The 23,162-nt window shown below is 36.6% G+C and overlaps 2 non-coding genes and 1 pseudogene across 2 annotated transcripts; all 3 read left to right on the top strand.

Annotated features, from left to right (window-relative positions):
- The first annotated feature begins 7,194 nt into the window (after positions 1–7,194).
- Positions 7,195–7,313, top strand: LOC141625171 (5S ribosomal RNA; annotated as a pseudogene).
- A 6,000-nt stretch (positions 7,314–13,313) lies between these two features.
- On the top strand, positions 13,314–13,420 carry LOC141626049 (small nucleolar RNA R71). Its single transcript, XR_012535780.1, has one exon. It is a non-coding gene; the product is annotated as a small nucleolar RNA R71 (small nucleolar RNA).
- A 9,188-nt stretch (positions 13,421–22,608) lies between these two features.
- On the top strand, positions 22,609–22,715 carry LOC141626048 (small nucleolar RNA R71). Its single transcript, XR_012535779.1, has one exon. It is a non-coding gene; the product is annotated as a small nucleolar RNA R71 (small nucleolar RNA).
- Positions 22,716–23,162: the final 447 nt, after the last annotated feature.

Below are 23,162 nucleotides of genomic sequence, written 5' to 3'. Positions count from 1 at the left end.
TTTCTATCGCACTTATTCCCTTCGACTAGCCACATCCATCATAACCCAAAATATGCCCATTTGACCCCATTTACGAAGGTCGTAGTAACACAAATCAAAGTTAATCTGAAACCGTGCCACCTTAGGCGAATAGTCTTTAGTCAAAAGAATCGACTCATTAGAATACTATAGTAGCTCTCGCCACGACCAGGCTATATAAATTTGCCAGAACTCTATAAGCGGTCATAAGGCCCGACAAAGTGTTCCTAACAGTCTGCCTATGTGATCGACTAGTCATCTCACATGACTCCATGGCACTTGAACTTGCCATCAATCGCATCACACTCTAGTCACTTCGAGACGTTATCTCATGTAAGTGACTAAGGGCGAATACAATGCTAATCCGTGTTCACTTTAACGGGGTTTAATTGTCTCTGCAATCCGTTTGGATGTAACAAAGTATAAGTTGAGTTAATAATAACTCAAACGACGAATGTCGACATCACATTCGGGTAGTCAATACCATATTACAACCTTGTGATGTATATCGTAAGTGTGTAAACACTAGTCGATTGCAATAGAAGTTTAACAAATCATGTGTCCATGTGTTCATACTTCTTGTATTGTATTTTCCTTTATATTCATGTTATCTCTCATAGCACGAACCTTACCCAGTGCACATCTAGGTTCCCAACCTAGGTTTAGGTTCTTTATCTTGAAAGAACTTTCTTGTTGTTTATCACATAACCAACGAATTGTGGTGGATGATATAACTTGCACTGGTCAAGTGTTCTACCAACTCGCAATGCACTAGGTATAAGTTTTGTAGGGTCTTGCAACAATTGTCAAGATGATTAGCCTAGCACTTCTCATAAGTCCTAGCATATTAGAAAATATTAGTTTTGAGTAACTTCTTACTATAACTAAGTATCTCTCCAACTTCGTATTTCTCCTTTTAGCTTGAATAGCTTAGGATTTTCATAAATCCTTACGCGTTTTCGAACTTCAATATGTGCAACTTCTTGTCACATACCATAGTGTTCTGTCAAACACTAGAATAGCTCATTAGTTCTCCTCGAGAATTCATGACGATTCTTTTATGGCTTGCCAATGACTCATCATGCTCTTAAGCATATGATTCATTATTGGACATGTGCATGATTATTCTAATGGCGGAAACATCAGTAATCTTTAATCATGTGATCAATCATTCTTTGGTTCAATGAATGACCATGACTTCTTATGGTAATTCCATTTTCATTGTCATGAATGACCTACGTTTCTCGTTGATTTGATGTGTATATCTCAATACCTATCCAACATCCCATGATGTGATTGGATTCATCATAGTCCATTTTCATCCAGAATTGAAAACTCAAACACTTCTTTGTGAAAAATAGTACTAGCTCAACATTCTCAATGAGTAATCATCTTATAAATTTTACAAGATGATTGCTCCCACTAAATTCCATGTCTTCACATGATAATTCCAAACTCCCACTCAATTCCACATGTTTCGCAATTGACTACTCAATCGAAACATTTCAAGAATTGAAATACATTTTGCTTTGCCATGTTATTAAGATTAAACCCATATATGTTCCCAGCATATCCTTTCAAAATACCTATTTTGAAAAAGGTTTCAGTCTTAAACTTATGGAAAAAGATTTTAATCTCTAACTCATTCATTTTTATAATGATGCGTAGCAATGTCATTATTTAAATGTGAAATTCCATTTAATACATGTCCTTCTCAAAATACCCTTTTCCGGAAGAAGGTTAACCATTTCATTTTCATAATGAGGTTAAGTAATGACACTAGCGTGGTTAACAATTAACTTAGCTTTTGTAGATATCGGCATATCTTCTTTTGCAACTTATAGTCATAAATCTCATTTATTTTCAAGGATGCAACTTTGTTTCATTTAGGCTCTTAAGTAAATATCCATATTATAACTCTTGGTCAAATGTTGTTCATAAACTAGCCAAATCTCTTAAGATTTTTCTTTAGTCATTTTCTTTCAAAACTTTCTTTTGGTCTCCTCGTGTAGTTATCTTGAGAACATATTCTTTTGATTACTTCACTTGGTCTCTTTTGTCATGTAGATCTCATCTATTCGAGACCATAGATCTCATCTATTCATGTATACTATCTATTTAGGTATACAAATCATTCTTTCTTTCGTAGATCTCATTTACTCAAGTATACAAATTATCTCTGTATTCTTTGTGTCTTCATTTTTCTCCCACTCTATCTTTAGAATAAATACACTAGATATTCAAAGATAGCTTATGAGACACAAATAATGATTTTGAAGTATAAGGAGGACTATCTCATAGATTGACTAATAGTTTTAGATTTGATGAGTGTACTTGGTAATTGACATTCCTTTAGGAGAGTTCATCAACTCAACATCACTTTATAACTGATCATACACAAGCCTTAAGCTTGTGGATATATAATGAATCCCATCATTATAATTGTCTATTGGATCACTTTAAGTAGATGATCATATGTTTCTATGTGCAAGTATATAAAAACGAATTTTTTAGAACAAAGAAATACGATAAAAGGGGTGACTTGGGTTGCAAACCAAGCCACCATTATCCAAAATACAACCATTGTTTAGAAAGGATCCAAAATCCATTTCCATGTCAAACACGGAAATCAAAATAGTTCTAAAAATCCGAAACATTAAAATAAGACAATAATAAAAAGCAAAGCTTCATTGGAAGCTACTCCTAGCTCCTTGATGATTTCTCACGCTTTCTTTTCCTTTCCCTTGTCTTTGCTTGGAGGAGGCCCTACTTATAATAAAAAGGGGATACATTATCACAACTTTGTATCAAAATACCATAGTTGAATTAGAAACATAAAAGAAAGGATAGTCATTTACCTACTGGAGTGATCTTTCCAGCTTTGATGTCACCAAGATACTTGGAAGAATTCCTTTTCCAATGTCCAACACCATTACAATAATGGCATTTATCAAGAGGACCCTTCTTGGTCTTGGAAGTGCTAGCTTCTAAAGTCTTAGCCTTGGTGGACATGGGAGCTTGCCTCTTACCCTTTTTCCCATTCTTCTTGAACTTCCCCTTGCTCTTGGTGCTTATGTTAAGCACATCCTTAGGTGGGTTAACATTTAACCCCATGTCTCTTTCGGCTTGCACAAGTAACTTGTGCAACTCTTCAAGAGACACGTCCTTGTCTTGCATGTTAAAATTCACCCGGAATTGAACATACGCTTTGACTTTGGATAAGGAGTGTAGAATCCTATATACAATGAGCTCTTTGGGGATTTCAACCTTTTGAATCTTCAAAGTCTCGACTAGCTCCAACAATTTGAGCACGTGAGGGCTAACCTTTTGGCCCTCCTTAAAATCGAGATCAAAGAATGCCGAGGCCGCCTCATATTGGACGATCCTCGGTGTTTGTGAAAACATTGTCACAAGTTTGGAATAGATTTCATTAGCGGTGCCCATTTTAAAGGCTCTCTTTTGAAGATCCGCCCCCATCGCAAAAATCAACACATTTTTCATTGCGGCGGACTCTTTGTGGTAAGCCTCATATGCTTCCCTAGTGGCGGCACTCGACCTAGCATTAGGTTCGGGTGGAGAGGCCTCGGTGAGGTAACGAAGCTTATCGTCACCTTGGGCGGCTAATTTGAGTTGGGCATCCCAATCGGAGAAATTTGACCCATTCTTTTCAAGTTTACAACGATCCATGAAGGATCGGAGCCATGAAGCATTAGTGAGAGGTGCGGCGTTGGTGTTTGGTGCGGCCATTTGTTATGAGAAATAAAAGTGGTCTACAAAACGAAAATAGAAGGAATAAAACATTTGTCGTTTTCACAATAATAATAATACTTGTAAATTTAATTTAAACAAGTTTTATTGCATTTATCTAGTGACCTCTACCCAACTTGATAAATGATTCCAAGACCCAAATTCATATCAACTTAGGGCACGGTGTGCCGAAATACCCTTTATTAACATAACTTGGTGGATTAACTTTTTAATCGATTTTACTTTTAGAACTCTTGGTCGATAAAATTACATTAATATTTATCTCTAGCCCGAAACACATCCGGAAATCGTCGTGAATACTTTCGTTGAGTTCAACCGAAATTTCGAATAAATGTGTCCATGATCCAAATTCATATTAACTCAGGGCACGGTGTGCCGAAATACCCTTTATTAACATAAATTCGGTGGATAGACATTTATCACCCACTTCTTCTACGTAATTAGGGTTGTCATTGGGGCGGGGCGGTGGTGGATATAGGCTCCCCCGTACCCGTACCCACCAAGAAAAACTCGTACCCATCCCCGCCCCACCACCCGTGGCGGGTACAAATTTCCAAAACCATCCCCGCCCCAACGGGTAAAAATATAAAACCGTACCCGCCCCGCCTACCTATTAACCCACTACACCATAATTTTATTCGATAAATGTTTTCATAAAAGTTGGTTTAATCACTATTAATTTCCATTTTTCTTTGAATTTACCTTTATAATTTTAATTTTTCACCAAATAAATTAGTAAAAAACTTTATAAAATAGTTATTATTATCATTATATCTTAACTATAACTAAATAAGATTTATAAAATTATCATAATCCTTTTAATTTTTTTTAATGATTGGCGGGTATTATGTGGGTAAGATGCGAAATCTATCCCCGCCCCATGACCCATGGCGGGTACAATTTTCGTACCTGCACCCGCCCCACCACCCGCCAAAACTTTACCCATCCCCGCCCCAATTGGGGCGGATGCGGGGCGGTACCCACTTGTACCCGCACCGCTGACATCCCTATACGTAATAAGGTTTGTACCCCGGTAAGGCCGAGTGCACTCCCTCATGAAATAGGTTTTCATGGTTTCTACTTTTTGGTAAGGCTAAGTCTCAATTGTTTATTTTAGCGAGAGGTCATGTCAATTTATTATCTATCACGTTTTAAGTGAAATAAAGCGGTGAACTACGATAATTGTAATTGACACGGTCGATAAACTCGATTAAAATGATAATGCATGTTTTAGTTATGGCGATTTAGCGATGTATGCAACATACAAATAAAATGCAAAACATAAATAAAATCCTAGTATGGCCTTCCTAAAATCGTAAATCTAATAAACTATTACAAAATTCGGAAACCAACTCCTTTGGTCCCTTGAACTTCGGTCGTGGCACGCATTTCAAGGCAATACTTTCTTTAATTGATCGTCTTCTCGAGTGGCACCGACTTCAAGGAACTCCGGAATAAATAAATTAAATTATGTCATAAACTTCAAATTAAAACATAAAAATTTCAAATAAATTCAAAATTTGAAATTTAAACTCATGAACATTCTGGAAAAATACCATGACACTCATAATATTCAAAAACTTAGGTTAAAAATTTCGAAAATTTATCGAGAAAAACAATGTTGCGGTTTATCGGATTTATCAATTATTACCATAAAAATATGAGAAAAATTATTTTTATTAACTTTTAACTTTTATATCTGAAATATATGATAAAATGCAATATGTGACGTTTTTCCTTAGTCATAAAGTATGTTTTAGTATTTGTTACTAATTAAAGTTCCTATTTATGTGATTTTTCATCAAAAATTCATAAATCATGCATAAAGACTTCTTTATAGCCAAAACTTTTATACACATCTTGTAAACTTTCATGTGACAACATACTAAATTTTCATGACCAAATTCGAAATATAACTCATATTAACCTATTTTCCCATTTAAATACGATTTTAACTTGAAAAATCCATATTTCAAGTATAACAACTCATTTTATTATGAAAATTTACAGGCCATCATAATATAATATATGTGAAAACATATCCAAAAACCACTGGAAAAATCTAAGTTTAACTATTTTTAGTCCAAAAATGACATTTTTATCATAAAAATCATATTTTAATGTCAGTATTATATAAAATGAACAATAAAATCCATAAATAAACTAAAATATCCTAAATACATTTTAGGACCAGAAACATTAACATGCAAATAAATTTCGTGATATTTCATAATAAACACAAATTTATAAGTTTTGTTTGTTAATCGTATAACTCGGAAAAACAATAACCGATTTGCATGCAAACAACTTTGTTTCATTTAGGCTCTTAAGTAAATATCAATATTTTTGGAATATGTGTCCTCCGACAATAATGCGATCACAATTGTCGATCATATTTATCACATATTTAAATCTCATAACAAGAATACGAAAGGGATGATACATTACATATATAGTCAACTGGTCCACACATATCGGTAATGATTGGCTAGCTAGAGTTTGACATTACTGTCGTGCGACGGTGGTGATTAGTTGATCCCTTGAGGTCACACCTAAAGGACGATTCCCTTAATTGAAATAGGTTAATTAATTGAATGTCGATACAGATTAATTAATTCCTTAAAATTGAACAAATTATTATCATAAGAGAGAAAATGACATCTTATTATAATGTGATTAAATAAGATTTTATTTAGTAATTTAAGAAGTTAAATTACTAAAATTAGTCGGTGTTTGCGAAACACGCGAGATGAGAATGATAAGTTAGTTATAATTACAAGATGTTGTGAATTATACTAACTAGTATTTAAATGACCATTTTATGTGAAAGTAATTTTGATTTACTAGTCAATTTGTTAAATGTGATTTATTTAATTTGTAAATGATATTTAATTTGTTAAATATGCATTTTAAATTAAAACATGACATAAGACATGTCACATGTCACATGACATACAATTGTACAATTGACAAAAATAAAATGGACTCCATATGACACATAATAACCGAAATATTAGTGGGCATTTTTAGTAGTTTTGTCGTATTCATTTGTCTTATTCATTTGTCTATGACACTTGATAGTGACTTGACTATGGCAAAGCCTTACACTAATTAGTCTTGTGAAGACAAAAAAGGAAAAAGAAAAAGGGTCCTATAACCCTAATGCCCACTGGTTTGTGTAAGAAAATAGAGAGATTTTTCCCTCAATTTTTCCATTCTCTCATGTTTAATAAAAACACAACATTCTCTCTCTTGTTCTTCATAAAATCAAGTTTTATGAATCAAATTTGTACAAATCAATCACTAATAATACCAGTAGTAGTATATGAGTATTAGTAACCGATTTTAAGGTAAACCACATTACAAATATCTAGTACATATTATTTTGTGGGATTTTGGGATAGTCTTGGGTGCGATCATACCAGCACTAATGCACCAGATCCCATTAGAAATTTGCAGTTAGGCGTGCTTGGGCGAGAGTAGTACTAGGATGGGTGACCTCCTGGGAAGGCCTCGTGTTCTTGTTAGAAATAATTAATCTCATTAATTTACATATTCATATATGAATTAATTTATTTAGTCATAAAATAAATTGTTGATCTTATGCATGCAAACTAAATAAGAAGATATAAGAAAATCGTTTTCTCACCATCATAAATTCGGCCAAATGGGCACAAATGAAAGTCACCTACCTTCATTTGTTCTTGAGCTAGAAAATACATTAGGATGATCATCCATGACTTCAAAATAGAAGCCCTCCAATAAGTAACACCCAAGACTATCCCAAAATCCCACAAAATAATATGTACTAGATATTTGTATTGTGGTTTACCTTAAAATCGGTTACTAATACTCATATACTACTACTAGTATTATTAGTGATTGATTTGTACAAATTTGATTCATAAAACTTGATTTTATGAAGAACAAGAGAGAGAATGTTGTGTTTTTATTAAACATGAGAGAATGGAAGAACTGAGGGAAAAATCTCTCTATTTTCTTACACAAAACCGATGGGCATTAGGGTTATAGGACCCTTTTTCTTTTTCCTTTTTGTCTTCACAAGACTAATTAGTGTAAGGCTTTGTCATAGTCAAGTCACTATCATGTGTCATAGACAAATGAATAAGACAAATGAGTAAGACAAAACTACTAAAAATGCCCACCAATATCTCGGTTATTATGTGTAATATGGAGTCCATTTTATTTTTGTCAATTGTACAATTGTATGTCATGTGACATGTGCCATGTCTTATGTCATGTTTTAATTTAAAATGCATTTTTAACAAATTAAATACTCCCTCCGTACCAATCCAAAGGTAACATTTGCCTAAAGCGTCCGTACCAATCCGAAGGTAACATACTATAATTGGACTGTAAATTGACAATAATACCCTTATTTCCTCCTTATATTTACATAAATACCAACTTGTGCCCCACACACCAACCCAATAATACAAGCTTGTTTTCCTCTTTTGCCCCCACTTTTACCCTCTTTTCTTGGTTTCCCCCATTTTTACTATGTTACCTTTGGATTGGTACGGAGGGAGTATCATTTAAAAATTAAATAAATCACATTTAACAAATTGACAAGTAATTCAAAATTACTTTCACATAAAATGGTCATTTAAATACTAGTTAGTATAATTCACAAAATCTTGTAATTATAACTAACTTATCATTCTCATCTCGCGTGTTTCGCAAACACCGACTAATTTTAGTAATATAACTTCTTAAATTACTAAATAAAATCTTATTTAATCACATTATAATAAGATGTCATTTTCTCTCTTATGATAATAATTTGTTCAATTTTAAGGACTTAATTAATCTGTATCGACATACAATTAATTAACCTTTTTCAATTAAGGGAATCGTCCTTTAGGTGTGACCTCAAGGGATCAATTGATCACCACCGTCGCACAACAGTAATGTCAAACTCTAGCCAGCCAATCATTACCGATATGTGTGGACCAGTTGACTATATATGTAATGTATCATCCCTTTCGTATTCTTGTTATGAGATTTAAATATGTGATAAATATGATCGACAATTGTGATCGCATTATTGTCGGAGGACACATATTCCACCAATCTCCCACTTGTCCTCGACAAGTGTGCGTCACCAATTCTCTTGTTCTATTACTATCTCCCACTCAATGCAAGGTGTCTTTCGGGTCGTACTTGCAAGTGATCATATCGAGAGTGGTTTTCTCGATCTGGAGAATAACTGATTGACCGGAATTTTCTTCCATAGAAACCTTCCGAGCGTGGCCACGCATTTCCAGTTCATTACTCCTCGACTGGCCCTGAGATATTGTTTTAACCCTGATAAGGGGGTGGACAATTCCTATCGCACTATTCCCTTCTACTAGCCACATCCATCATAACCCAAAATATGCCCATTTGACCCCATTTACGAAGGTCGTAGTAACATAAATCAAAGCTAATCTGAAACTGTGCCATCTTAGGCGAACAGTCTTTAGTCAAAAGAATTGACTCATTAGAATACTATAGTAGCTCTCGCCACGACCAGGCTATATAAATTTGCCAGAACTCTATTAAGCGGTCACTGCCCGACAAAGTGTTCCCAACAGTCTGCCTATGTAATCGACTAGTCATCTCACATGACTGTATGGCACTGAACTTGCCATCAATCGCATCATACTCTAGTCACTTCGAGACGTCACCTCATACAAGTGACTATGGGCGAATACTATGTTAATCCGGGTTCATTTTAACGGGGTTCAATATCGTCATACAACCCATTTGGATGTAACAAAGTATAATAAAAGAGTTTTAAAGTAAAACTCGAACGACAAATGCGATTATCACATATGAATAGTCAATGCCTGATTATTATTTCATATTCTATAATCTAATTTGATCTTGTATGTAGTTGTTCATCTCAATCCAATTGAAATGACATGACTCATCATGTTAAGCCTATGAATAGGCATTGTAAGTAGGTCTTAGCAACTCCCTGCTCAACCTTGCTACATACTTGTTCTCCTTTCGTAATGTATAAATTTGCATTACAAAACTTTCTGAGTACGTGTCTAGATCCAATCTAGACATAGGCTTTCTTGCCTTAAAATAGCTCCCACTGTTTTCACAGTGTGCGGGACTCATTCCTCTTGCACATCCTATGATTGCAAGTGTACTCAATTTCCGTTGTAAATATTTCTCAATGTTCTTTATTGCCTAGAACGATTCTAGAAAATCTATTTCTTAAATAACATAGCCACAATGGTATCTTAACCATCCTGATGTATTTTGATTATGGTTTTGTCGGAAACCATGCGCAATCTCAATTGTCAATTGTCATTTGTGTAACACCCTTACACAAAATTGCATCAAAAACACTTTGCATTACATCCTTAATGCTTCTGCAAGCACTTAAGGGTATTCTTTATGGCTTACTTGGTAACTATTACTTAAATTCGATTTGAAACAATGCATCATACTCAAAGTATATGAAGTGTTATACATCATTTCCTATTTAATTGATTCGGCAGCGGAAGCAAATGGAATCAATCAAATATGTTCAACTTGATTGAACTAGTCATGAATCTTATCAACATAAGACTTCTTATTTGACGCTAATTATCATGTGGATTTATCTCCATAAATCTGGATATTAAGATGTATTATAAATATCTCCAAGTTTTAAATCATTTGCAATGATCAATATGTCATCCACATATAAGACTAATTAAAATTCCGTAACTCCCACTAAACTTCATGTATAAACACAACTTCTCGACCTCTCGAGAAAAGTTTTATAACATGATCAAAACATTGATTCCAACTCACTGATGTCCTACTTAAGACCCTCTCTTAAGTTTCACATTATCGAATCTACAAAACTCATGACATGTATTGAATACATTCCTTCTAATTGAAGAAGTGGGTTTTAGATTCACTCGTTATATGTATATCATCATAATGAAATACATTCCTTAAGAAGATCCGAATGAATAGTGCAAAACACTTTGCAACTAATCAAGCTTTGATATCTCTCTTAGATATCCAACAATTCCATTCGGAATTTATTTCGGATTTTCATGGCTCTAAGCCTTATATTGAGTTGTGACTTAAACACTCTCATGTAAGTCATATGTTCATTACTTTCCAGAAGTAATCAACTTGAATCAAACAATTTCTTTGTAAGTTGTAAGCTCTTTACTTTCTTAAAAGTAACATGAATTCATCATCTTCAACAAGTGACGACTTTAACCTCCTAGGTTTTGAAGAAACAACGTCTTACACAAAACGTCTCATGTAGAGTCTTTCTTGTGACATAACATTCTTTGTGGCTCTTTGAATAATTTCTTCAAAGATTTTTCTATTTACCTTATTAAGTGAACACATCAGCGTCAACTTAAATCGTTGTCAAAAGAAAATGATCAACCTATTTTGGATCAATGATTTACAACCTCGATCTCCTTTTCAACCAAAAAGCATGAGACATCTTGCTTTGGATACAAGATACGCATATACCATAAGATTAACCTATGTTTTTGGGCATTATGAGTGTCATGGTATTTTTTCCAGAATGTTCATGAGTTTAAATTTCAAATTTTGAAATTATTTGAAATTTTTATGATTTAATTTGAAGTTTATGGCAAAATTTTGTATTTTGAGTCCATTTATGAACAATATTAAGAAATATAAGTTAATTATTGTCAAATGTTAGTGGAGTCTAATTTTGAGTCTTAAGTTGTTAATGTAATTAACTTGTACATAAATATGAATATGTAAATTAATGAGATTAATAATTTCTAACAAGATATAACTCGGTGGATTAACTCTTTAATCGATTCTACATTTAGAACTCTCGGTCGATAAAATTACTCTAATATTTATCTATAACCCGGAACACATGCGACTACGGTCACGAATACTTTCGTTGAGCTCAATCCAAATTTCGAATAAATGTGTCCATGATCCAAATTCACATTAACTTGGGCACGGGGTAGCCGATTCATCCCTCATCAACATGAATTCGGTGGATAGACATTTATCACCCACTTCCCCTACGTAACAAGGTTTGTACCCCGGGGTGGCCGAGTGCACTCCCTCGCGAAATAGGTTTTCATGGTTTCTACTTTTTGGTAAGGCTAAGTCTCATGATACCGCTTGTTAGAAATTATTAATCTCATTAATTTACATATTCATATATGAATTAATTTATTTAGTCATAAAATAAATTGTTGATCTTATGCATGCAAACTAAATAAGAAGAGATAAGAAAATCGTTTTCTCACCATCATAAATTCGGCCAAATGGGCACAAATGAAGGTCACCTACCTTCATTTGTTCTTGAGCTAGAAAATACATTAGGATGATCATCCATGACTTCAAAATAGAAGCCCTCCAATAAGTAGCACCCAAGACTATCCCAAAATCCCACAAAATAATATGTACTAGATATTTGTAATGTGGTTTACCTTAAAATCGGTTACTAATACTCATATACTACTACTAGTATTATTAGTGATTGATTCTCTTTGGCTTTGTCTTCATTTTTCTTTGAACTTTCTTCTTTTGATGGTTCCCCTTCTTTGGGACTTTGCACAATTTCTTCCTTTTCACTAGCTTTCACAACTTCATCCTCAACTTGCTCCTTCGGTGCTTCATATCTTGTACCACTTCTCAAGTGAATGGCACTAACCGTTTCATGTCTAGGGGGATTACTTTGAGGTGGTAATTGCCCCTTTTGTCTTTGTGAGCTTGAAGATGCTAGTTGGGTCAATTGTGTTTCCAACATCTTGGTGTGAGCTAGAATGTTGTTGATGGTGGTGTCTTTTGCTTGGCTATCTTTTTGCATTTGAGTGAAAAATTCTTGTTGATTCTTTTGCATTTGGAGGACCGCTTTTTGGACATCAAAACCTTGGTCATTGTGGTGATTGTATGGATTTTGATTTTGGTAGCCTTGGTTTTGATTGTAAAAGGGTCTTTGATTTTGATTTCTCATGGGTGGTGGAGTGTATGTTGTTTGAGGGTTTTGAACATTTTGGCTTTTGTATGAGAGATTTGGATGGAACTTGGTGTTTTCATTGTAAAAATTTGAATAAGGGGTACCATTTTTGTAAGCTTGGAAAGCATTAACTTGTTCGGTTGTTCCCCTACATTCGCTTGAGTCATGACCCAAGGTTCCACAATTCTCACATATCCCACTTGGGATTGATGAGGATGCCGTCATGGCATTGACATGATGCTTTGATGTTTTTGAGTTTTCCTCAAGTCTAGCCATAGCTTGTTCAAACTTCAAGTTGATTGTGTCAATGTGAGCACTAAGTTGAGCACCCAATTGAGTAACGGAGTCCACTTCATACTTTCCTCCTCTAGTAGCCTTGCGAGGCCTACTATATTGTGAATTATGGACCGCCATTTCCTCAATCTTGTTCCATGTTTGATTGTCATCAACTTCGGTGAACATTCCATTTGATCCCATATTGAGAATGTTCCTTGAATCTTCATATAAACCATTCCAAAATTGTTGCACTAAAAACCATTCGCTAAGTCCATGGTGAGGACATGAGCGACAAATACCTTTGAACCGCTCCCAAGCTTCATACAAAGATTCTTCATCCCTTTGCTTAAAACCCGTAATTTGAGCTCTTAGCATATTGGTCTTTTCCGGTGGGTAGAATTTTTTGTAGAAAGCTAGAGCTAGCTTCTTCCAAGAATCTATTCCAAGGGTGGCCTTATCAAGGCCCTTCAACCATTGCTTTGCGGTGCCGATTAACGAAAAAGGAAATAAGACCCATCTTATTTGGTCTTAAGTCACGCCCGTTTGAGAGATAGCTTCACAATAATCACAAAAGGTTTCCATATGAGAATGAGGGTCCTCACTAGGCATTCCCCCGAATTGGCTCCTCTCAACTAGTTGGATGAAGGCGGACTTGGCAATAAAATTACCGGTGAGATGTTGCAGGGTAGGAGTACCATTTGGTAAATCCTCCTCGGTGGGTATAGAGTGTGACGAGAATTTAGGCATTGTAGGTGGATTTTGTGTGGTATTGTTTAATGGGTTTTCTTCTCCTTCTATTGCGAAAGGATTGACAAACTCACTAGTGGGTTGAACAACTTCACCAACACCTCCCAAATTCCTCCTAACAAGTCTCCTATTATTCGTCAAGGTTCTTTCGATTTCACGGTCAAAAGGTAACAAATCTCTTTGTAACCTTCTAGACATGCAAAATATCAAACAACTTGAAAACAATTAGAACAAACCTTGAGGAGTTTTACTTCCCCAAGGTGAAAAAGACACAACTAAAAACAATAAAAGAAATCTTAAATCAATTAAACACCGTCCCAAGAACGGCGCCATTTTTGATCGAGGCCATTTCGTGTTCACAATTAAACATATGTGGTCGTTGGTCAATGGTCGATACAAAACACAATTTATACTTCACAAACAACTCTACAATTAGTAAAGAGGCAAGTAAAGGTCGGATCCCAAGGGACGGGTATTGAAATGAGAATTCTATTGTAACTAGTAGTGTCTAAGGGGTGTCACAAATTGGGTTGATGTAGAAGGTTACTAAACTAAAATAGCAATGAAAATAAACTAACAAGGTAAATAAAATAAGGGGTGTAAACAATTGATTAAAGGCACTAGGGTGTCATGGGTTCATAGGGGAATCATGGGATATGATCATACAAACATGTTCTCAAATTATAAGCAAGCAATTATTGTTGTGATGGATTGAGTTGGGTTATATCTTACAATCCTAGGAAAGTTTGGGTCCGGAGCCGAATCGATTAGATTGTACAACACCTACAAGTCGACTTAATCTTTCCTACTCAACACATGCATGGTCTAACAAGACTCGAGTTGGGTTATGTCTTACAAGTCAAGTTGAAAGGATAGAAGATGATAGTAAATGCAAGGATTCATAGGCTTAGCATTTCATCAAATATAACATGTGCATGTATTAAGATCAAAACAAGCAAGCAAATAAGATATGAAAGCATATTGATTTAAGCATGAATCATTCCCCATGTTGGTTTCCCTAATCACCCATTAAACCCTAGCTAAGAGACTACTCACTCATTATCATATTGATCATGCTAGAAAGGTTGTCAATCATACTAACATAATGAAACATGATGAATAAATGAAAGTAATTAGCAATAATTAAAAAGGGATTAAGAGATTATACCTACTAATGATTCCAATAATAAAGCAAGAATAATAGAAGTACTTGAATCCTAGATTGAGAGGTTGTCAATCTCCCAATAATAACCCAAATAATCTTCAATTACCCAAAATAAAGTAAGAACAAGAGAGAGATTAAAGAACTAAAACTTGGATTAAAACTTGATTAATACTTGATTACAATATTGAAGAGAGATTTGATTGATATTAACTACTCTAATTATTGATAAGAAGAACATGCTCCTCTAATTAGACTAATGGGGTATTTATAGTGAAAATTAGGGAGGATGCATTAGGGTTAACTAAGGGCTAAACTAGTAATTACACTTTTTAAGTTGAGCAAGGAGACTCCGGTATTTTCTGAGAGAAGGGCTTCTCTAATCGTAGCTTGAAGAATGAAAGCGTGCTGTACTGAAATCCGTGCGGATGGGAGTCGGGACGGCCGGATTGGGGCTGAGGAATCCGAGCGGATTCTTGGGCAAGACGCTCGGATTGGCGAGGGGGAATCCGAGCGGATTCCTTTGAGGGACGCTCGGATTGGGCTTGGGCGGACGGACGGATTGTGTACAATCCGTTCGGATTGTCTGGCAGCATCTTTTCTTCTTCTTTTCTTCCCTTTTCTTCATGAATTCCTTGGGGATTTCCTTGGGGACTCAAGGATCCTTTCTCAACAATGCTCTTCTACTATGCTATGTACAAAGGCCTTCTAATCTTGTCTCTCCTTGATGCTTGGTCATTGAATACGATCAATTTAGCCTCGTTTTGCCATGAAAATGCAAGATTCTTACTCCTTTCCTACCAAGGGATCAAAATCTCAAAGAATATGCAAAACAAAGAACTAAAGATAAGAAATGACCCAAATAGGCACTAAAAAGCATGGAAACAATGGTAATTCGGGGGCTAAATATGCGCCAATTATGGTCACATCAAATATCCCCAAACCGAACCTTTGCTCGTCCCGAGTAAAGAGGTGACAAAGACTAGGACCAATACTAACCTAACCTAATAATAATAGCCGATATGAGACAATTAGCGGGTCTCACTCCGCCCCTTCAACTCACAACAAGACAACCATGAGGTAGGATGCCTTCTTGCAAGGCAAGGTGGGTCTTGCCAAAATGGCGACACATCCAATCATTAAGCACACAAAATAAACACATAATGGATGCATCTACAAAAAGAATAGCCACTTTCCTCATCTAAGTGGCGGAAATTATCTACAAGGGAAGCAATTCAAGGGTACACAATCCTTCATAGATGCAATTTGTTCAAACTACTAAGCCTAGAAGGATACCAATAAATCACCTCCAAAAGGTGTCAAGCTAGGGTACCTTTGTCCTCAATCGTTAAATGCTTTTGTCAAGAGTAGACTCCCTATGGTGTTAGAAACACTGGAGGATCGCGGAATTCCCCCTCTTGCCTAGACAAGAAGAAGGGTCGTCCCCTCTCTACCATGCACAAAAATGGATATGATGGATAAAGGGATCGATAGTAATTGAGATTCATTTTGGGAGTTTGCTTTCATTTTTGTTTTTCCCCCCAATTTCATTGGCATTTGACATTTGAGAACACTTTCTTGCCATTTCTTTTTGATTTTTGGCTTTTCAATACTTGACAACTTTTTGAATTTCTTTTTGAACATTTTCAAAGTCACCCCAATTAGTAACGAGGGTGCCTTGTATTTGAAGCTTTAGGAGTCTATTTTGCTCCTCTTTTCTTTTGATGCATTTTTGCAAACTTTCTTTCACTTTTCATTTCATTGAACTCAAATTGATTTCTTTTTGTGTTGTGCCCATTCCCTTTGATGACAAAAATGTGGTAGAACATGGATGAATGATAGAAGTATGCATGGTTTCAAGGGTCACCTTGGAATAAACGGTAGCCAAGGAGTTATCACACCACAAGGTACTCTTGACTAGGCCTTAAACCATGGGTCAAAGGATACTAGCATGACACATCCTAGTGTGTTTTACAAGTATTCTAACAAGCAAAGTCTTAAGAATAAAAAGCATCTACTAAGGCCTATATACACTTGTCAAGCTTCCCAAGTAGACGGTTTCACAAGATTTTTCTAACATGCAAACTACATGCCATGATGCAATTAACATATACACATCCTAATGCAAATGATTCTACCAACTAGTATGCCAAATAAACTAAATGCAATCCTAAGTTCACATTGTTTTTACCGCATCAATCAAAATAAAGCCACATAGTCATTAACATAAAGAGGAAAAAGGAGATTGGAAAGATCATACCATGCGGTCTTCAATATCCTCATGTCTCGGATGTGGCGTAGTCAATCAAAGTGAACAAGGATAAACAAACACAATATATACAAGACAATATATACAAAGGAAATGAACTTGTTTTTGGTTTTTCAATTTTTCAAATTTTTATGGTTTTTTTGAAATTTTTCAATTTTTATGGTTTTTGAATAAAAGTTAAGTGTTAGAATTCCCATCCCCACACTAATATGGGCATTGACCTCAATGGCCAAAATGATGGAAATTATGCAAAAATGATGCATGATTTCTATACTAAATGCAATTCTACACTAAGCTATACTACATGATGCATGGTTTTTGTTATGACGGAGAGGATAATTTAGATTACCTCCCGTTGTGTATGCATTAACTTCCCCAAACCAAATAAGACACTATTGCTAATGTCAAAGCATGGGTATAGTTCATGCACACACTATGCTATGCATGAAACTAGATTGTCATTTTGGATTTTCAAAAATGGGAACAATAAAGAACACCTCAATGGTACCGAGGTGTGAGTCCTTTGATGTTGCTAGGACTAAACCAACAATGATCAAAATAAAATAAAATACAAAGAGATATAGACAAACCATGGGAGTGTAGGAGTCTCCAAGGCTAGTCTTCCATCATGCTATTATCATCACCACTTCCCTCATGAGAAGCGGTCACATTGCCACTTTCCTTGGCACTTTCTTCATTATCTTGCTCATCACCATCTTCACCATCTTCACCATCTCTTTCTTCATCTCCACTTGCTTCTTCCTCAATATTATCATCAATTTCTTCACCATTTCCAACAACCTCATTGTCTTCCACCACGTCCCTAGATGCACCCGGAAACAAGGCTTCTTTATCCGCCCAACTAGGCAAAGGACAAGATGGATCAAGGAGTCCTTGCCTAGCTAGATGTAGGAGGGGAGGATATTGAGCCAAATAAGCATTCTTCCGATCTTCATAAGCTTGCTTGTGCATGGCTTGCATAAGAAGAGTTACATAGTCTTTCCCAATTTCAACTCCTTGCGGTTTGAACTCTTCATATTCATAGGGGTAAGGTGGTATGACAATGGAAGAGGAGGGAGTTTCATGATCACCCTTTTGTTGTTGAATGATGTACTCGGCTTCCTTGGATAGGGGAAGTAAATAGTTGGTCCGGTGGACACTAAGACGGCAAATCTTTGCGGGTAAAGTGAATGATCGAGCCTCACTAGTAAGCCACCCATACTTGGTATCAAGGGGATTGTGAGCAACCCACTTAAACTTGTTAATCAAGATGGACATATCAATAAGATGGCCACCATCCTTAGCCTTGTACTTGCTATCCTTATTGAAATTAGGATCAAAGTGCTTGGCTAGGACCGTGACAAGGCCGCCATTAACAATAACGGTTTGACCCTTCTTCCCACTATCTACATGGAGCCATCTATCAACCAATAGCCTCAAAGAATTGTAAGGCTTGGTATGAATTCTTCCAATATTCAAAGTTGATTCAAGGAGAATAAAATCGAGTCCCGTGAAATGATTGGTGTCTTTCCTAGCAATTATGGTATTTTCCACAACTTTGTGCCATATTCTTATGCCCGGATGATGGACCAAAAGAGCACGACAAGCATGAAAATCTTCAAATTTCTTCCCGGAGATTGCCTCCCAAAGAGGCTCGGGGTCATACTTCCCATATTGCTTATAATATTTATGTTCATCGCTAAGACCCAAAATTTCACCCAATTCCGGAAAGGTAATGCGTCTACTAGTGTTAGCTAGACGAAACTCAATATTTTCCCTATTCTCAACTTTTGTCACTTTTAAAGAACTTAAGAATTCCAAGACAAGGGAGGGGTATGTTACTTCCTTCATTTCAAACAATTTCTTCAAACCCATGGCATTGAAAAAGGCTTTTGTTTGTTCAAGAACACCCAATTTCTCCAAAGCATCTTTACATATGAATTTGGTGGATTGAATTTGTTTCATAGCAAACTTGACAAATGTATTTCTATGGGTATCGGAAATGAAAGTTACCTCCGGAAAATGCAAGAGTTGATCGATTACCGGAGTAGAAGGTGATGCTTCCATAGAAATTTGTTGTTGTTGTTGCACTTCCAAGTTTGGTGTTGATACCACCATTGCCAAAGCTTTCTTTGCTTGTAGAGCTTTTTGCCTTTGAGAGAGAGCCTTTGCTTTTGGTGCCTTTGTTGCCCTTGATGCTCCCTTTGTTCTTGCCATTTGATGAACTAACCAAGTAAAGAGTCAAAAATCTTCAATTTGTAGAATGCCCAAATCGATTTGAAGGTAAAAGGCTTTGCCTTTATGAAATCAAAAATCGACTCAAAGGTGAAGATTTTGTTCTTGGTTTTGATTGTTATTGAAGATGGAGTGATTGATTTGTTGTTTGAAGGATGGTTTGATTTGATTTTGGTGAGTTTTGTTGAGGGTTTTTGTTTTTGAGATGGAGAGGATGAGGGTTTTGATGTTGTGGGTAGTGTTTATGAATGAATGAATGAATGAATGAAGGTGGGATGGGTTATAAAGAAGTCGAGATTTTTCAAGACGCAGGGACAATCCGTGCGGATTAGGCGCAATCCGTGCGGATTCTACAGCTTCAAAATTTTCAAAATCCCGCCTAGAGACGGGCGGATTCTGGGGAATCCGCTCGGATTCTTTTGTGATGGGACGGGCGGATTTCGTGCAGGATGGACGGATTTCAGTCCAGAGATTTTTCTTTGTTTTTCTTCAGCTTTGAGACGGCGTCTTTTTCAAAAGACGGACGGATTACGTGAGACGGCGTCTTTCCGTAAAATCCGCTCGGATTCTTTGACAGATCAAGAAATTTGTAATTTCAAACACCCCAAGACGGCGTCTTCTCAGCAGGACGCTCGGATTTGCTGCAGACGGGCGGATTCTCAGGAATCCGCTCGGATTGGTTCTTGTGTACACGGATTCAGTTCCATCCGTGCACAAACGCATTCCCTTATCATTCTTTCTTTCTTTCTTTCTTTCAAATCTTGTGTTCTTCATTGAGGGGGCACTACTAAGGCATGAATAGCCTAGGCAATTGCCATCCCCACACTAAGGTAAAGCACTACACATCAATTAAAATCATTAGTCCCTCCCTCACTTCTCTCTTACATGACAATTATTTTGATCAAAGTAAAAATAAATCCAAAAATGACAAAAATGCAATACAAAAATTGAAATGCAAGTTAGGGAGTTAGAAATATTTACAAGTGGTGGTTTAGGGAGGACTCCACCAAACTCTCATTCTTGATGAGATGTCAAGGGGGCATGTTCAAGGTGTTGTTGATGTTGCTCAACACCTTGAAGAAGTAATCAAAAGCTTGTTCATTGTTATGGTAGAGGTCCTCAATAGACCGTGGCCCTTGTTGTTGATCATGATCGATGGCATGCCCAATGTAGGGATTAAAGATCCCTTCAAATTCGTCGTCCCAAAGACCACAAACTTCATTGAGTTGATCATTGAAAATCTCTTGCTTAGATGGAGACAACTCTCCCAATTTCTTTTCTTGGCCAATGAGGCCATCATCTTCTTCCTTGGTTGATTTTGATGAGCTTTGCAAGCTCTCCTTGTCACAATTCACTTGCTCTTTGAATGGAGCATCTTCAATTTTCTTCCTCCATTGGAGTTCCGATTTCTTCTTTTCATCTTTTCGGCTATAATGGTCAATCATGAAACATGGCTCATGCAAACGAGGAGCTCTCATGGTCTTGTCAAGATTAAAAGTTATGCTTTCATCTCCCACTTCTAGAGTGAGCTCTCCATGTTTCACATCAATCACCACACCCGCGGTGTGTAGGAAAGGTCTTCCTAAGATGATTGGAATGTTGGAATCTTCCTCCATATCAACAATGACAAAGTCCACCGGGATGAAAAACTTCCCAATTCGCACGGGGACATCTTCCCATATCCCTAATGGTGTCTTCGTCGATCTATCGGCCATTTGAAGAGTGATATTGGTGCATTTAAGCTCTCCCATTCCCAACCTTTTACTCACCGAGTACGGCATGACACTCACACTAGCCCCTAGATCACATAAGGCTTTGTTGATCGTTGTGTCGCCAATGGTACACGGTATTGAGAAGCTTCCCGGATCCTTTAACTTTGGAGGTGAACTCCCTTGAAGTATTGCACTACTCACCTTAGTGAAGGCGATAGTCTCAAGTTTCCGGATCGACTTCTTCTTTGTGAGGATATCTTTCATGTACTTTGCATAGGCCGGAACGTGATTGATTAATTCCGTGAAAGGAATTGAGACTTCTAAATTCTTCACAATTTCCATGAACTTTCCAAGTTGATCATCAAATTTGGGCTTGGCTTGACGACTTGGAAAAGGAAGTCTAATCACAATGGGCTCCTTCTCTTTGGCTTTGTCTTCATTTTTCTTTGAACTTTCTTCTTTTGATGGTTCCCCTTCTTTGGGACTTTGCACAATTTCTTCCTTTTCACTAGCTTTCACAACTTCATCCTCAACTTGCTCCTTCGATTGCTTCATATCTTGTACCACTTCTCAAGTGAATGGCACTAACCGTTTCATGTCTAGGGGATTACTTTGAGGTGGTAATTGCCCCCTTTGTCTTTGTGAGCTTGAAGATGCTAGTTGGGTCAATTGTGTTTCCAACATCTTGGTGTGAGCTAGAATGTTGTTGATGGTGGTGTCTTTTGCTTGGCTATCTTTTTGCATTTGAGTGAAAAATTCTTGTTGATTCTTTTGCATTTGGAGGACCGCTTTTTGGACATCAAAACCTTGGTCATTGTGGTGATTGTATGGATTTTGATTTTGGTAGCCTTGGTTTTGATTGTAAAAGGGTCTTTGATTTTGATTTCTCATGGGTGGTGGAGTGTATGTTGTTTGAGGGTTTTGAACATTTTGGCTTTTGTATGAGAGATTTGGATGGAACTTGGTGTTTTCATTGTAAAAATTTGAATAAGGGGTACCATTTTTGTAAGCTTGGAAAGCATTAACTTGTTCGGTTGTTCCCCTACATTCGCTTGAGTCATGACCCAAGGTTCCACAATTCTCACATATCCCACTTGGGATTGATGAGGATGCCGTCATGGCATTGACATGATGCTTTGATGTTTTTGAGTTTTCCTCAAGTCTAGCCATAGCTTGTTCAAACTTCAAGTTGATTGTGTCAATGTGAGCACTAAGTTGAGCACCCAATTGAGTAACGGAGTCCACTTCATACTTTCCTCCTCTAGTAGCCTTGCGAGGCCTACTATATTGTGAATTATGGACCGCCATTTCCTCAATCTTGTTCCATGTTTGATTGTCATCAACTTCGGTGAACATTCCATTTGATCCCATATTGAGAATGTTCCTTGAATCTTCATATAAACCATTCCAAAATTGTTGCACTAAAAACCATTCGCTAAGTCCATGGTGAGGACATGAGCGACAAATACCTTTGAACCGCTCCCAAGCTTCATACAAAGATTCTTCATCCCTTTGCTTAAAACCCGTAATTTGAGCTCTTAGCATATTGGTCTTTTCCTGGGTAGAATTTTTGTAGAAAGCTAGAGCTAGCTTCTTCCAAGAATCTATTCCAAGGGTGGCCTTATCAAGGCCCTTCAACCATTGCTTTGCGGTGCCGATTAACGAAAAAGGAAATAAGACCCATCTTATTTGGTCTTAAGTCACGCCCGTTTGAGAGATAGCTTCACAATAATCACAAAAGGTTTCCATATGAGAATGAGGGTCCTCACTAGGCATTCCCCCGAATTGGCTCCTCTCAACTAGTTGGATGAAGGCGGACTTGGCAATAAAATTACCGGTGAGATGTTGCAGGGTAGGAGTACCATTTGGTAAATCCTCCTCGGTGGGTATAGAGTGTGACGAGAATTTAGGCATTGTAGGTGGATTTTGTGTGGTATTGTTTAATGGGTTTTCTTCTCCTTCTATTGCGAAAGGATTGACAAACTCACTAGT

The sequence above is a fragment of the Silene latifolia genome, chromosome X (assembly GCF_048544455.1).
Source record: "Silene latifolia isolate original U9 population chromosome X, ASM4854445v1, whole genome shotgun sequence".
Classification (NCBI taxonomy): Eukaryota; Viridiplantae; Streptophyta; class Magnoliopsida; order Caryophyllales; family Caryophyllaceae; genus Silene; species Silene latifolia.
Note: the sequence above shows the minus strand (reverse complement) of the source record. Positions and strands in the feature narration are given on the sequence as shown.